We start from the raw sequence: 14,957 nt of genomic DNA, 5'->3' as shown, positions 1-14,957 counted from the left end.
GTGGCTGGGTGACACGGAGTCTGCAGGAGACCCAGGCAGTTCTCTTAAAGGGCAAGTACACAAACTTAAACTGTCCTGTTCCCTCTGAGTTCCAGCGCTGGGGCATTAGCTTGAGGGGGATCTAGGGACATACAGGAAGGAACTGGATTGTCTGGCACCAGGGCAAGAACTAGAGGGCGGCTTTCTCCCAGACAAAAGTGCTGGCAGATGTCATTGTTCCTATACTGAGACTGCTGCCATAGCAGAGCTAACTGGCAGCCATATCTGTTTCCATCAGCCTAGCTCACACTTTTCGCTCCACCCTGGTGATTCCCTAAGATCCTGTCCCATCCAATTTGCAGCCCCACTCAAGCTGTTTGCAGCAATTTTTCCAAATGAATGGCCTGTCCTGGCTCAGGCTTCAGACTTTCCTAAAATCTCTCAGACAAGCAGCAGCTGGCATCAGCAAGACCCAATACTAGCAGCAGCCTGCCTTGCTTCACAGCTTGGCTTCACTTGGGCACTTCCAAGCCCAACACAAGTAACAGCGAACTGCAAATTGCTCTGTAGCTCCTGCCAGGTAGCCCCAGGTAGTGGCTGACTTTACACCTCCTGGGAGGACCCAGAGCCAATGCATCCAGTGGACAGCTTCAGACCATACCAGACTATAGCTCTACACATCCACAAGTGACACTTTCAAGGGGCAGACTCAGTGAACACCTAAGTCCCACTGAAGCAAGTCCTGCTCCATAGGGGTGTCTCTTGCACAGCAGCTCTTCTACTGTAGTCACAAGCTGGTCCTGACAGCCAATTGGCCTGGAGGTCAACTCCTCCCAGTGACACCAACAACAATCAAGGCTCAACTACTACAAGACTGTGCACACAGCCAATACTGGGGTGCAACTAGAATGCCCAGCTCAAGTGACTGGGGAGGCTGAGCCACTGGGCCCTGCAGGACACCTACTACACAAGGCCACTCTACCAATTCCAGAAGTCATAACAGCTCTACCTAATACATAGAAACAAACACAGGGAAGCAGACAAAATGCAGAGAAAAAGAAACAAATGAAAGAACAGAAGAAAACTCCAGGAAAAAAAACAACAAAAAACACTAAATGAAATGGAAGCAAACAAACTACTAGATACAGAGTTTCAAACTATGGTTATAAAGATGCTCAAGAATCTTAATGAGAGCTCAAGAGACTCAGTGAGACTTTCAAAGATCTTAATGAGAATTTCAAAGACATGAAAAAGAATTTCAGACAGTCAGAAATTAAGCATACACTTACTGAAATAAAGAATAATTTGCAGGGATTCAACAATAGAGTTGAAAATTCTGAGAATCAAGTCAACAATTTGGAATATGAGGAAGCAAAAAACACCCAATCAGAAGAGCAAAAAAGATATGTATTCATATGAAGATAGTGTAAGGCGCCTCTGGGACAACTTCAAAAGTACCAACATTATGGGGGGTGTCAGAAACAGAAGAGAGAGAGCAAGATATTGAAAACATATTTGAAGAAATAATGACAGAAAACTTCCCCTCCCTGGTGAAAGAAATAGACTGACAAGTCCAAGAAGCCCAGAGAGTCCCAAACAAGAAGAACCCAAAGAGGCCCACACCAAGACACATCATAATTAATATGCCAAGAGCAAAAGACAAAGAGAGAATCTTAAAAGCAGCAAGAGAAAAGCAGTTAGTTACCTACAAGGGAGCACCCATATGACTGTCAGCTGATTTCTCAACAGAAACTATGCAGGCCAGAAGCGAGTGGCAAGAAGTATTCAAAGTGATGAATAGCAAAGACCTACAACCAAGATTACTCTATCCAGCAAAGCTATCATTTAGAATTGAAGGTCAGATAAAGAGCTTCACCGACAAGAAAAAGCTAAAGGAATTCATCACCACCAAACCAGTATTATATGAAATGTTGAGGAGTATTCTTTAAGACAGTGGTTCTCAACCTTCCTAATGCCGCGACCCTTTAATACAGTTCCTCATGTTGTGGTGACCCCTAATTTCATTGTTACAAATTGAACATAAAGCATAGTGATTAATCACAAAAACAGTATGTAATTATATATGTGTTTTCCAATGGTCTTAGGCGACCCCTGTGAAAGGGTCGTTCGACCCCCAAAGGGGTCACGACCCACAGGTTGAGAACCGCTGCTTTAAGAGGAAGAAGGAAAAAAAAGGTAAAAAATATGAACAATCAAATGGCAATAAATACGTATCTATCAACAACTGAATCTAAAAATCAAAATAAATGAACAAGGAATCTAATGAACAAAATAAACTGATAAATAAAATAGAATCAGAGGCATGGAAACATGGAACTAACTGACAAATCTCAGAAGGAAGGGAAAGGAGGGTGGGGGTGGGAAGAGATTAACCAAAGATCTTATATGCATATATGCGTGACACAGACAATAGGGTGGTGAAGGCCTGGGGCAGGACAGGAAGCAGATGAAGGGCAATGGGGGGGGGGGAAGGGGGGACATATGTAATACTCTCAACAAAAAAGATTTTTTAAAAAAGGGGGGAAAATCAGATTACGATCTCACCCTGAGATGAGATCATTTGGGATTTAGGGTGGGTTCTAAATCCAATGACAGGTGTTCATGTGAGAGGAAGGAAAGGAGAAGGGGATCTGAGATGCAAAGAACCATGGAAGTGGCCACGGGAGCAGACACTGGAGCAATGCTGGCATAACCAAGGAGACCTGGAGCCACCAGAAGCAGGAAGGGATGAGCATGGCTCCTCTAGTGCCTCAGGGAAGCAGGCCCCTTGTGCTGTTTGAATCTAGCCTACGAGATAACAAGCTCTCCTCTGGAGAACCACTGGCTTGGGTCACTGGGAGTGACCTTCCCTTCTTCTGCCCCCACCCCCCAAGCCCTAATCCACATGGAGAAAGGGGGCGGCTACCGGTCCACCAGGGTGGCAGTCAGCTGACCCAGGGAACTCTATCCTAGACTTACTGGTCCACCAGGACCAGTTTGGTTTGGAGAGTGAGCAGGACTTGTGGTCACTGTGTGGGGACTCCTGTAGGCAGATGGAGCCCCTAAGTGACACAAAATGACAAAGCAGAACATCAGGAGCTAGCGAGTGGCAGGGGGAGAGAGTCATAGCAGGGCCTCTGTGACGTGGTTCTTACAAGGTCTGGTACTGTTCCACCATGCTGACATCTCCCTGTGAGAGGAGAGGGGGTGACCTTCACCCGGGTCCTGGTCAGGCCACCTGTGCTGCTTTTCTTCAGACCCTACCACCGCCCTCCAGCCAACAGACTGGGGGAAGGGAGGCCCTGGCCAGCAGCCGGCAGCCGCTAGGGACCCTATCCGTGCATGAATTTCATGCCCTGGGCCTCTAGTCATTTAATATTAAAGATCAAATAAAGAGTTTCACAGACAAGAGAAAGCTAAATGAATTCATCACCATGTTGAAGGGTATACTTTAAGAAGAGGAAGAAGAAGAAAAGATGAAAAATATGAAGAATAAAATGGCAATGAAGACATATTTATGAACAATTGAATCTAAAAACCAAAATAAACAAACAGGGAATCTAATGAACAAAATAAACTGATGAATAAAATAGAACCTGAGGCATGGAAACATGGAACAGACTGACAAATTTCAGAGGGAAGGGGCGGGAAGAGATTAACCAAAGAATCTATATGGATATATGCATTACCTATGGACATAGATAATAGGGTGATGAAGACCTGGGGTGGGGTGGGAACCAGGTGTAAGAGGGCAATGGGGGAATAAAAGAGGAACATCTGTAATACTCTCAACAATAAAGATTAAAAAAAAAAGACCATTAACAGAAATGATTGTGGTCTTGGGTGATCACAGGTTATTAGGGTATGAGATACATTTAGAAAAATATATGGCTTTTTGCAGTACCTACCAAAGCTAAATATACAAATATTCTGACACAGCAATTGTGCCCCAGGTATATAATGATAATGTGCACAAATAGCTTTATTTGCAGTAGCCAAAAACTAAAAACACCCAATAGCCATGAATAATAGAAATGGATAAATTGTGGTATATTTATATCATGGAATACTACATAGAAATGTAAAAGAACAGATTACTGATATACACAACTAGTTATATGAATTTGACAGACATAGCATTTTATGAAAGACGTCAGACACAAGACTGCACAGTGTACAATTGCATTTATATGAAGTTTAAAAATAGGTAAAACCATCTAATGGAGATAGAAGTCAGAGAAGTGGTTACCTGGGGATGAGGGGAAAGGTGATGGTGAGGATAATGATGCAAGAGCCTGATAGAGTGCTGAAAATGTTCTATATCTTTTCACCTGGGAGGTGACTATATGGGAGTACACACATAAAAAACTTTATCGAGATTTATGCTTTATGAAAGTTATCCCTTAATTGTTTAAAGAATAAAACAGTTAAATTTCTGGTATGGAATTACACAAATATAGTATATTGAAAATAACATTTCTAAAAGCATAAAACTTATGTGCAAAAGCAAAAAATTAAGGCAGATTAAATACTATAACCAATGAAGAGAGAAAAAACTGTTAAAGGAAAAAACTACAAAGTTAAAATTTGACTATGAAAATGGTTGGAGATATTAGAGAGTTCCATTTTGACTTGGGATATGCCTCCTTTTGAGATGATCTATTCCTGTGAATATACACTAACATGAATTAGCTGAGTAACTTATGGCAAATTACTTAACCTGATCTATTCCTCATCAGAAAAATGATAACAAAAGTATCATCTACTTTATAAGGTTATGTTAAGAAGTAAATGAGATAATACTTGTAAAGTATCCATGTCTAGTACATTTTAAGAACTCAATAAATATTACCTATATTGCCAAATGGGTGCAAAATCTTAATACAAACAAGTAAATATTTCACAAATTTCCCATCTGATATCAATAATAAACCTTTAAGTATGTCTGCCTACTCTAAGCAATAATAGTTATTCTTTATTATCTGAATAAATGATCCACACCAAAATTGGTTAACATTTCTGTGAGAAATATTTCTTATTGAAAATATAATTTTATTATACATCAAACATAAAAGTATCCTCTGATATATTTTAACTTTGAAATCTAAAATGATGGAGGGTGAGATCAGAGTCAGCCCATCCAGTACACAGCTCTTTCTTTCGTCTTAATTCGTGGGTCTCTCTTTGCTCTTGGATTTCTTTTGGCCTCATCTAAGATAAGAATTGTCTGGTTTGAGGAATTCTCAGATTTCACACTCACAGGTCCAGGCTCTCATTCACCTTCTTTTCAAGGGGTTGTTTTCACAATTTGTGATAAAGATGAGCTACAATATTACGTGTCTGCCAGCAGATGTCATCATCCAACATAAATTAATGAGCTTCAAACATTTCTTAAAAATCGAAGTCTTATAATTAAAATGACTTACTTTGCTCCTGTATTAACTCAGTCCATATGAAACTCTGCTGATAATGAAGATTTATATTAGAAAAAAAAATCTTAAAGCAAATTATCCAAAACAAGTTAAAAACAAAAAATGGATATATGAAAGACTGCATTTATACTACTACACAATTTTAAAATGAACAAAAAACCACCACCTGTTACTTCACAAGCATATTTTCTCGCTCTTGTTCATCACACCAAAGCACCTACATGAAAACTTTACCTAATAGATTAGGATGGCAATATGTCTAATTGGTGTCCGCTGATAACTAGGATCATGACGGATACATTTATTTACTCAATCCTCAAAACTTTTTCAGTCTTTGAATTCCAACTTCTGTACAGCACTGCTCCTTGGGTATACACACTGCCTGATAGGTGAGATAATTCCTGCCAGCCAAATACAAAACAAACATCTACTGCAGATAAGAACTGCTGGGTGCCTATTATAATTTGAAATATGTAAAGAACACCTAGCCTAGATGGAGGCAATCAATGCTGAAAGTGTTCTGTCTGTAGGGATTTATTTCCCCAAGGTGAGAGCAGCAATATATGTAGGTTACTGAAAGCAGAGTCATGTGCTTACAGTATTCAACAGTTATCAAATGTAAAAAAACTGCTTATTAAAAAACTAGTGGCCCAGTGCACGAATTTGTGCACATTAAAAGGAAATTAATTAGAAGAAATATTTTAATATCACTATTCACCCTTTCTCTATAATAGAATGTCAACCAAATTCACGATCGACAATGACAGATCAAAACACACATGTGCGATTGGCACCAGTGAAAGACTGGCACCAGCGAGAGCTTTATATGTATCATGCATGCACGAGTCAACTTAGCCTTTTATAAATATAGAATAAACTTGCTTAATTAGACCTAATTTCTGATTTAGCTAAACTTTTTCCAGCCCATTGAAGCACCCCAACTTATCTTTCAGGTAATTGTCAGCAACACAGCAGGAAATATCAACACAAAGCAGATTATTATTGTAGCTCACACAGGGAGAACAAAGGGTAAAATATTTAACTGCAGCAATGTTTGACTATATTCTGCGCAGTGAGAAAAACTGAAGTCATTTTCAAGGTCCACCATTTCTTACTTCTTGTCAGTCGGGTCAAATTTCTAAGCTTTCTAAATCTCCTTTCTCCAGCTAATGCAAAGAAAACAGGATTCCACCGAGTCTTGTATCTACCTACTCCAGGACTTCTGTGAGATCAAATGAGATGAGGCACGGGAAAACACTTCACAGACATTTGGTTACAGTGTAAAGTGTTTCCACCTGGTTATCAATCAAGTTGTGTTCCTGGGCTAAAGAAACTGCAAGGAGGCTAGTCACTAGGGAGAGGAAGCCAGGCATTGCTACATGATGTCATTACCCAGATGGCTGGACACTTAGCATATTAGCCTTTTATATATTTAGATGTTTTTTTTTTTCTTTAACTGTCAGGAGTACTCTAAAAGTAAGCTCGATGCACTTCTGGAACTGCCTCTCTGCCTCTTTACTCCTAGGATACATTAAGTTAGGCAAGCTCGACTCCATAGACACTAAATGAGCTGACAGGTCCCAGGCAGAAAACACATACGGTGCCATACCTCCAATAGTAAGGTAATGCATGTTAAAATTAAAATTATAGATATATACTAGTTAACATACTCTAACAAATTCCTTAAAATTCTATTTATAATTTACCTCACTTGTGGAGAGATGGAAAAGAGCAAGTACTGAGAGCATGGTTTTTGTGTGCTATTGAGCACTGTGATAACAGAGTATTACAGCTGCAACCACACACAAAAAATATATCCTTTCTAGATAGTGTTGCAGTTTGGTAAACTAGAAAAGATGGAGTATTGACCTAAAGGAAAGGATGTTTCTGCTCCTAATGAGTCAACCTTAGGAGTAAATAAGTCAATGAGAACTAATTTCTAATATTGCCCTATTATCCTATGGAAAGTAGGTACTACCTTCTGATGACAAAGGGACAGGGGAGAGGACAATAAAAATATTGTAATCTGACCATAGGCCAGAACTGCTGATTTGACTCTAATCCAAATATGAATTTAATGCTTGGGACCCAGATTGCGAGATATCTCTTATCTGCTCATCCAAATCCATCCTCTGCTAGTCTCCACACTGCTCTCCCTAAGCTGCTGATCCATACATGGATTACACTGTTAAGAGACAGTCCTTCATGAGTCTCTTCTGCTCCTACATGTCTTGTTGGGTATACCAAGAAAGTAGGCCTTGACCTTAAGCTCTTTACCTGGGCCATTTCTAAGGTTGAAACTTAGAGCAACCTTGAGTGATAAGGTAATGTTTTCCCCTGAGACAAGTACAGGCTTGCTTACTTCTTACTACCCAAAGCAATGAAATCAGTGTTCCTCAGTTGAAACTTAAACCCTCAGCATGTGCAACATCCATCTGGGTCCATCACATTTGCTCCCTGGGAATGGATGGCAAAGTGGAACCAAACAAATAAGCTGATATACACACTGCTTGCTGTGGTATGAATAATAAACTCCTTTGTCTCTGACCCAGGGGTCTTGTGTCTCCTGCCAGTATCTGTGACGTAGTAAGACTAACTTATTGGCTTGTAAGAATAAAAATCAAGTTGGCTTTGATCCAACAGAATTCTTATCAAAGAAAGAAAGCAGAATGTTTATCCCAACTGTGTGAGAACATCTTGGGCTGGCTTTGTTCCTTAAAGAAGCTCATTGCTCTTCTCTTATCAAGATGGCCTACCCCCGTGGTCAGCAAACTGCGGCTCGCGAGCCACATGCGGCTTTTTGGCCCCTTGAGTGTGGCTCTTCCTAAGCCTTAGGAGTACCCTAATTAGGTTAATAACAATGTACCTACCTATATAGTTTAAGTTTAAAAAATTTGGCTCTCAAAAGAATTTTCAATCGTTGTACTGTTTATATTTGGCTCTGTTGACTAATGAGTTTGCCGACCACTGGCCTACCCTATGCAACAGTATCTCTTTCTGAGTCCCAGTAACCTCTCCGACACTTCATCCTTTAAGGCCCACAGATGATAACAGTTCTGTGGCTGCTGGCACTAGGCTGGTACAATCCTTTGTGGATTCCCTATATCCCACTTACACCTTTGTAATGATTTTTTTTTTTTAATAAACCCTCTTGTTATCTTAAGTGTTGCCATCTGTTTCCTATTCGAACTCTGAGTAACAAGTAGTTAAGCTGGGATCCAAGCTGCTACCATAGCACCACTACTGTCATCCATGTACATTCCAAATGAGAGTTCCTTGAAGAAGGGTGCCCTGGACAAGAAATAACCTGCCTTGAGAAAAAAGTAGGACACTGGAGGAATAGGCAGTTGGTACTACCAACCCTTTCTTTGTCCACTGGGCCATAATACATAGGCCTCTGCTTTAAGAGTTTAGAACAGGGTTAGCACACTGTCCAGCCCAGGTGGACTCTATGTCACAACTACTCAACTCTGCCTTTACAGCACAGAAACAGTCATAGAAAATACATACATGAATTAGCATGGCTGTGCTCTGACAAAAATTTACAAAATAAATAAACTAAGTAAACATTATTTATAAAATAAAACTGGCTGTAGTATTGGTCAGCATTGGTTTAGAGCAGGGATGGGGAATGTCTGGTCCAGGGGTCTAATCATTTGGTCTGGCCCTGCTAAGGCATTAGAGGTGAGTTAATTAAATGTTTGACCAAATAGAGCAGGCTAATTTTTAAGTGAATAATTTTGTATGGCCCAAGTGTGATGTTACAAATATCCAAATGGACCTTGGCAGAAAAAAGGTTCCCCATCACACCTGGCCGGTGTTGCTCAGTGGCTGAGCACCCACCCATGAACCAGGAGGTCACGTGCTCAGGTTGTGGGTTTGGTGCCCAGTAGGGGCTGTGCAGGAGGCAGCCAATCAATGATTCTTTCTTGTCATTGATGTTTCTATCTCTCTCTCTCCCTTTCTCTCACTGAAATCAATAAAAAATATATATATATTTTTAAAAAGGTTCCCCACCCCTGGTTTAGACCAATAAAAATATAATGTAAACCATATGTGCAATTTAAAGTTTTCCAGTAGTTATATTAAAAAAGCAAAAGTAGATAACATTAATTTTCATGTTTTATTCAAATCAGTATATCCAAAATATTACCATTTCAACATGCAATTAATTTTAAAAGTTATTTTATTTTTTTGTATTAAATCTTTTAAACCTGGTGTGTATTTTATACAAAACACACCTCAATCTGGATGCTAAATTTTCATCAGAAATACTTGCTCTGTATTTTGTTTTAATAACATTTTCAGTTGAAAAAGTAGGTTCATGTACTCATGTTATTCCAAACATACTTAAATGTTTCTAATAACTGGATCAAATAACAGTTCCCAGGTTTAAATTAAAATTAAAAAAACATTTTTAATTAAAATTAAAAAAATTTATGATTCAGCTCCTTTGTTGTACTAGCCATACTTCAAACACTCAATGGTTAGTGACTACCACCCTGACCAGTGCAGGTCAAGATAATGGGAGGCTAAATATGACTGGCCTCCAACATGAGTCAGTACAATGATGGCGAACCTATGACACGCGTGTATAGGTGACATGCGAACTCATTTTTTTGGTTGATTTTTCTTTGTTTAAATGGCATTTAAATATATAAAATAAATATCAAAAATATAAGTCTTTGTTTTACTATAATTGGAAATATCAAAAAATTTCTATATGTGACACGGCACCAGAGTTAAGTTAGGGTTTTTCAAAATGCTGACACACCGAGCTCAAAAGGTTAGCCATCACTGGGTTAGTAGGTTGTTTCCTCTGCCTTAGTTCTCTGACTCAGGGGCCATATGGAACATCAACCTCTAGTCCTATGCATGCTCTCACCTCATTTGCTCAGCCTCTTTGCTTAGATCCTAATCTGTTAATATCTAGGACTATTGCTGTAGATGATTTTCTAAAGTTCACCCCTTGCCTGAGCTGAATCTCAGCATGCATTGCTGTGCTAACACTGAGCTGGCCCACCTGAGCAGTGGAACTAGCTAGTCCCATTCTTGTCCATCTGAATTCCCATTATGGACATCATCTTTATTTTGGGGCTATCTTGTTCTATATGTCTCCAAGAGACAACATAAGCAAACTTGCTTATTCGAAGCTGTTTGCTGAATTATTACACTTAATTAAGTCACCAAGTTAACTGTGAGGGTATAAAATATCCTGGCCTACATTCATCGTCAATCGGTAACAGGCTCTCTCTCCTTACATATCTACCCAGCTTGGAATTTTACCTTCTTATGTACCATGTATTCTAACAGTGCAGCTCAACAAGTTGAGCTACTGAATCTACTAGGATATATAAATACTAACAATTTAAAAATAGTAAGTATATACTTAATGTAACTCAACCAATATTATCTATGAAAACAAGTGGCAAGGAGAACAAAGATAACTCTACATACCTCCCAAATACCATTCTGAGTTTTAATCTTTTCTCCTACAAAACTCAGTCACTTATCTACTTTACTTCCTGGGAACATGATGATAAACAAAGTAACTACTTAGCAATTAGAAGCTGAATAGAGAAAGGGAAGCATAAGCACACACACACCAACATATTATTAAAATGGAAGACCAATTGCATAATCCTGATAATTTATTAAACCCTCAGAATTAAGTATTATATTTAAATAAAAAAGTAAAAAAAGGAGAAACCAAGATGGCAGCATAGGTAAACACCTGAAATTGCTGCCTCGCACAACCACTTCAAAAATACAACTAAAAGACAAAACAGACATCATCTAGAACCACAGGAAAGCTGGCTGAGTGGAAATTCTACAACTAGAAGGAAAGGGAAAAGCACACCGAGACTCAGAGGAGGTGCGGAAGTAAAGTGCAGAGCTCTGGAGGCTCGAGCGCGTGTGGAAAGGGGCTGGCAACGGAGGACGCTGGTGTCTTTTGCAATCTGGAGGGAGGCATAAGTTCCTGACGGCCCTGACCCCAGTTCCGGAAGAGTCTTTGGGGACCCAGACTCATACGGGGAGAAACTGGACTGTCTGGCAGTGGGCGGAACTCGAGGGCGGCTTTCTCTCAGAGGTGCTTGCAGCGATTACTGCGGACACTGAGACACGGGACCTCTTAGGGCAGGACTGAGGATCAGCCATAGCTGTTTGCTCTGCCCTGTTGATTCCCTGAGACCCCGCCCCACCCAAGCTGTGTGCCGAGGCTTTTGCATATGAATGGGCTGGCCCTTTGAGATCTAAAATTACCTAACAAACTGCAGCTGGGTCAGAAAGACCCAGAACATCCTAAGGAAGGCCCAAGGCCCCACAGCAGCTTGCACTGCTTCACAGCTGGGCCTCATCTGGGCACCTCCAAAACGCAAACAAGGAAGAGGAATCTGCAGATCTCTCCATAGCTCCTGCTGGGTAGCCTCAGGCAGAGGCTAAATTAGCACCTCCTTAGAGATCCAAAAGCCTGTGTACCCAGTGGTCAGAGTGGGACCATCCAGATTACAACTCCTCAGATCCATAAGGGACACACTCAGGGGCCAGACTCAGTGAGCACCAAAGCCCCACTGAAGCAAGTCTTGACCCATAAGGGTGTCTCCAGCACAGAGGTTCTCCCACTGTAGACACAGCTGATTCTAACAGCCAATTGGCCTGGAGGTCAATTCCTCCCAGTGATAACTACAACGATCAAGGCTTAACTACAACAAGACTGTGCACACAGCCCACAAAGGGGTGCACCAAGAGTGTCCACCCCAGGTAATTGGGGAGGCTGAGCCACTGGGCCCTATAGGACACCTAGCACACAAAGCCACTCTACCAACACAGGGAAGCATAAAAAATGCGGAGACGAAGAAACAGGTCACAAATGACAGAAATGGAGGAAAGCAAACTACTGGATATAGAGTTCAAAACCACAGTTATAAGATTTTCCAAGATCTTTCTAGAAACCACCAATAAACTTAGTGAGACTCTTGAGGATATGAAAAAGGACCAACTAGAAATTAAGCATACACTGACTGAAATAAAGAATAATATACAGAGATCCAACAACAGACAAGAGGATCCCAAGAATCAAGTCAAAGATTTGAAATACGAAGAAGTAAAAAACACCCAACCGGAAAAGCAAAAAGAAAAAAGAATCCAAAAATATCAAGATAGTGTAAGGAGCCTCTGGGACAGCTTCAAGTGTCCCAACATCCGAATTATAGGGGTGCCAGAAGAAGAGAGAGAGCAAGATATTGAAAACCTATTTGAAGAAGTAATGACAGAAAACTTCCCCTACCTGAAAAAGAAATAGACTTACAAGTCCAGGAAGCGCAGAGAACCCCAAACAAAAGGAATCCAAAGAGGACCACACCAAGACACATCATCATTAAAATGCCAAGGGCAAAAGACAAAGAGAAAATCTTAAAAGCAGCAAGAGAAAAAAAGTCAGTTACCTACAAGGGAGTACCCATACGATTGTCAGCTGATTTCTCAACAGAAACTATGCAGGCCAGAAGGGAGTGGCAAGAAATATTCAAAGTGATGAATACCAAGAACCTACATCTAAGAATACTTTATCCAGCAAAGCTATCATTCAGAATTGAAGGTCAGATAAAGAGCTTCATTGATAAGAAAAAGCTAAAGGAGTTCATCACCACCAAACCAGTATTATATGAAATGCTGAAAGGTATTCTTTAGGAAGAGGAAGAAGAAAAAGGTAAAGATAAAAATTATGAACAACAAATACATATCTATCAACAAGTGAATCTAAAAATCAAGTGAATAAAAAATCTGATGAACAGAGTAAACTGGTGAATATAGTAGAATCAGGGGCATAGAAAGGGAGTGGACTGACAATTCTCGGGGGGGGGGGGGGGGGGATGCCGGGAGCCGGTCCATCCTTGCTGTTTCAAGGGACCTGGCATATATGGCATACGGTTCTTAATATGTTTGCTCACCTTCTTGGCACTATGTGTTTTAACCAAGGTCTCCTCTCTGAGAAAGGTTGTTTCCCCAGGTAGGGATTTTCCCCTGAAGTTAGGGAGGGAATAAAACCCCTCAACTAAGTGCCAGGCGGGTAATTAATCACTTTAACTACAAACAATCATGCTTAAGCTACATAATCTTTACTCCCTGGAATGGAGATAAGAAACGCCCTAACCTTTGTAATAGAGATTGATAGGATTGAATCAACTGGTATAAATACAGATGTAACCAGACAGAGAGAGACAGAACTCAGGAGACAGAACTCAGAACACAGAACCTACACTCAGAACCTAGGCACAGAACCTACACAGAACCTACAGACAGAAGAACTTCGCTGGAGAGAACATGGCAAAAGATCCTGGACTGAACCTGACTACAGAAATATGGCAAGAGAACCTGACTAGAACCTGGTGACCGAACCTGGCTGGAGATCTCAGACAGAACCTGGCTGGAGAACCTAGCGAGACAACATGGCCACAGAACCTGGCTGGAGCTCCGAAGCAGAACCTCTCTGGAGATCCAGACCAGAACTTGGCTGGAGATCCGGGCTAGAGATCCTGGCTAGGCTGCTGATCAACTGAACGCTGTCTCCATGTCATTCCTTCTTCGCCGACTCCGTCCACACCTTTGGGGACCCCTGGACCTGCTGGGGCTGGACCCCGGCAGGGGGAGAGGTTTGGGGAGTGTGGGAAGAGACTGGAGAAAAATCGTACACCTATGGATGAGGACGGGGGCGGGAGGTAAGGGCAGAGGTGGGGTGGGAACTGGGTGGAGGGGAGCTATGAGGGGAAAAAACAGGAACAACTGTAATAATCTGAACAATAAAGATTTATTTTTTAAGAAAAAGTAAAAACCAGATAGAGACAACAGAATGAAAGAGAATTATAGGCCAATATCCCTCATGAACATAGATGCCAAAATACTCAACAAAATTCTAGCAAATCGGATCCAGCAATACATCAGAAAGATCATACACCATAACCAAGTAGGATTCATCCCAGGGATGCAAGGATGGTACAATATCTGCAAATCAATAAATGTGATTCATCACATAAACAAATTGAGAGATAAAAACCACATAGGCATATCAATTGATGCAGAAAAAGCTTTCGACAAAATTCAACACCTTTCTTGATAAAAACTCTCAGCAAGGTAGGAATAGAAGGATCATACCTCAACATAATAAAAGCCATATATAACAAACCCACAGCCAACATCATAATCAATGGGCAAAAACTAAAACCATTTCCCCTGAGAACAGGAACAAGACAGGGATGCCCCCTTTCACCACTCCTGTTCGACACAGTACTGGAAGTACTAGCCATTGCAATCAGACAAGAAGAAGAAATAAAAGGCATCCAAATTGGAAAAGAAGTAGTAAAACTGTCCTTATTTGCAGATGACATGATACTGTACATAGAAAACCCTAAAGACTCCATCAAAAAATTACTAAAGTTAATAAATGAATTTGGCAATGTAGCAGGATACAAAATTAATGCCAAGAAATCTAAGGCATATCTTTACACCAATAGTGAACTTACAGAAAGGGAGACTAAAAAAGCAATCCCA

The 14,957-nt window shown here is 40.6% G+C and overlaps 1 protein-coding gene across 3 annotated transcripts in view; it reads right to left on the bottom strand.

Moving 5' to 3' along the window:
* CCDC14 (coiled-coil domain containing 14) overlaps positions 1-14,957 on the bottom strand; it is a 59,719-nt gene that overhangs the window by 35,839 nt on the left and 8,923 nt on the right. The gene's annotated exons all lie outside the window — the stretch shown is intronic.

Source organism: Myotis daubentonii, chromosome 3 (assembly GCF_963259705.1).
Source record: "Myotis daubentonii chromosome 3, mMyoDau2.1, whole genome shotgun sequence".
In the NCBI taxonomy this organism is placed as follows: domain Eukaryota; kingdom Metazoa; phylum Chordata; class Mammalia; order Chiroptera; family Vespertilionidae; genus Myotis; species Myotis daubentonii.
The sequence above is the reverse complement of the archived record's forward strand: the minus strand, read 5'-3'. Positions and strand labels throughout refer to the sequence as shown.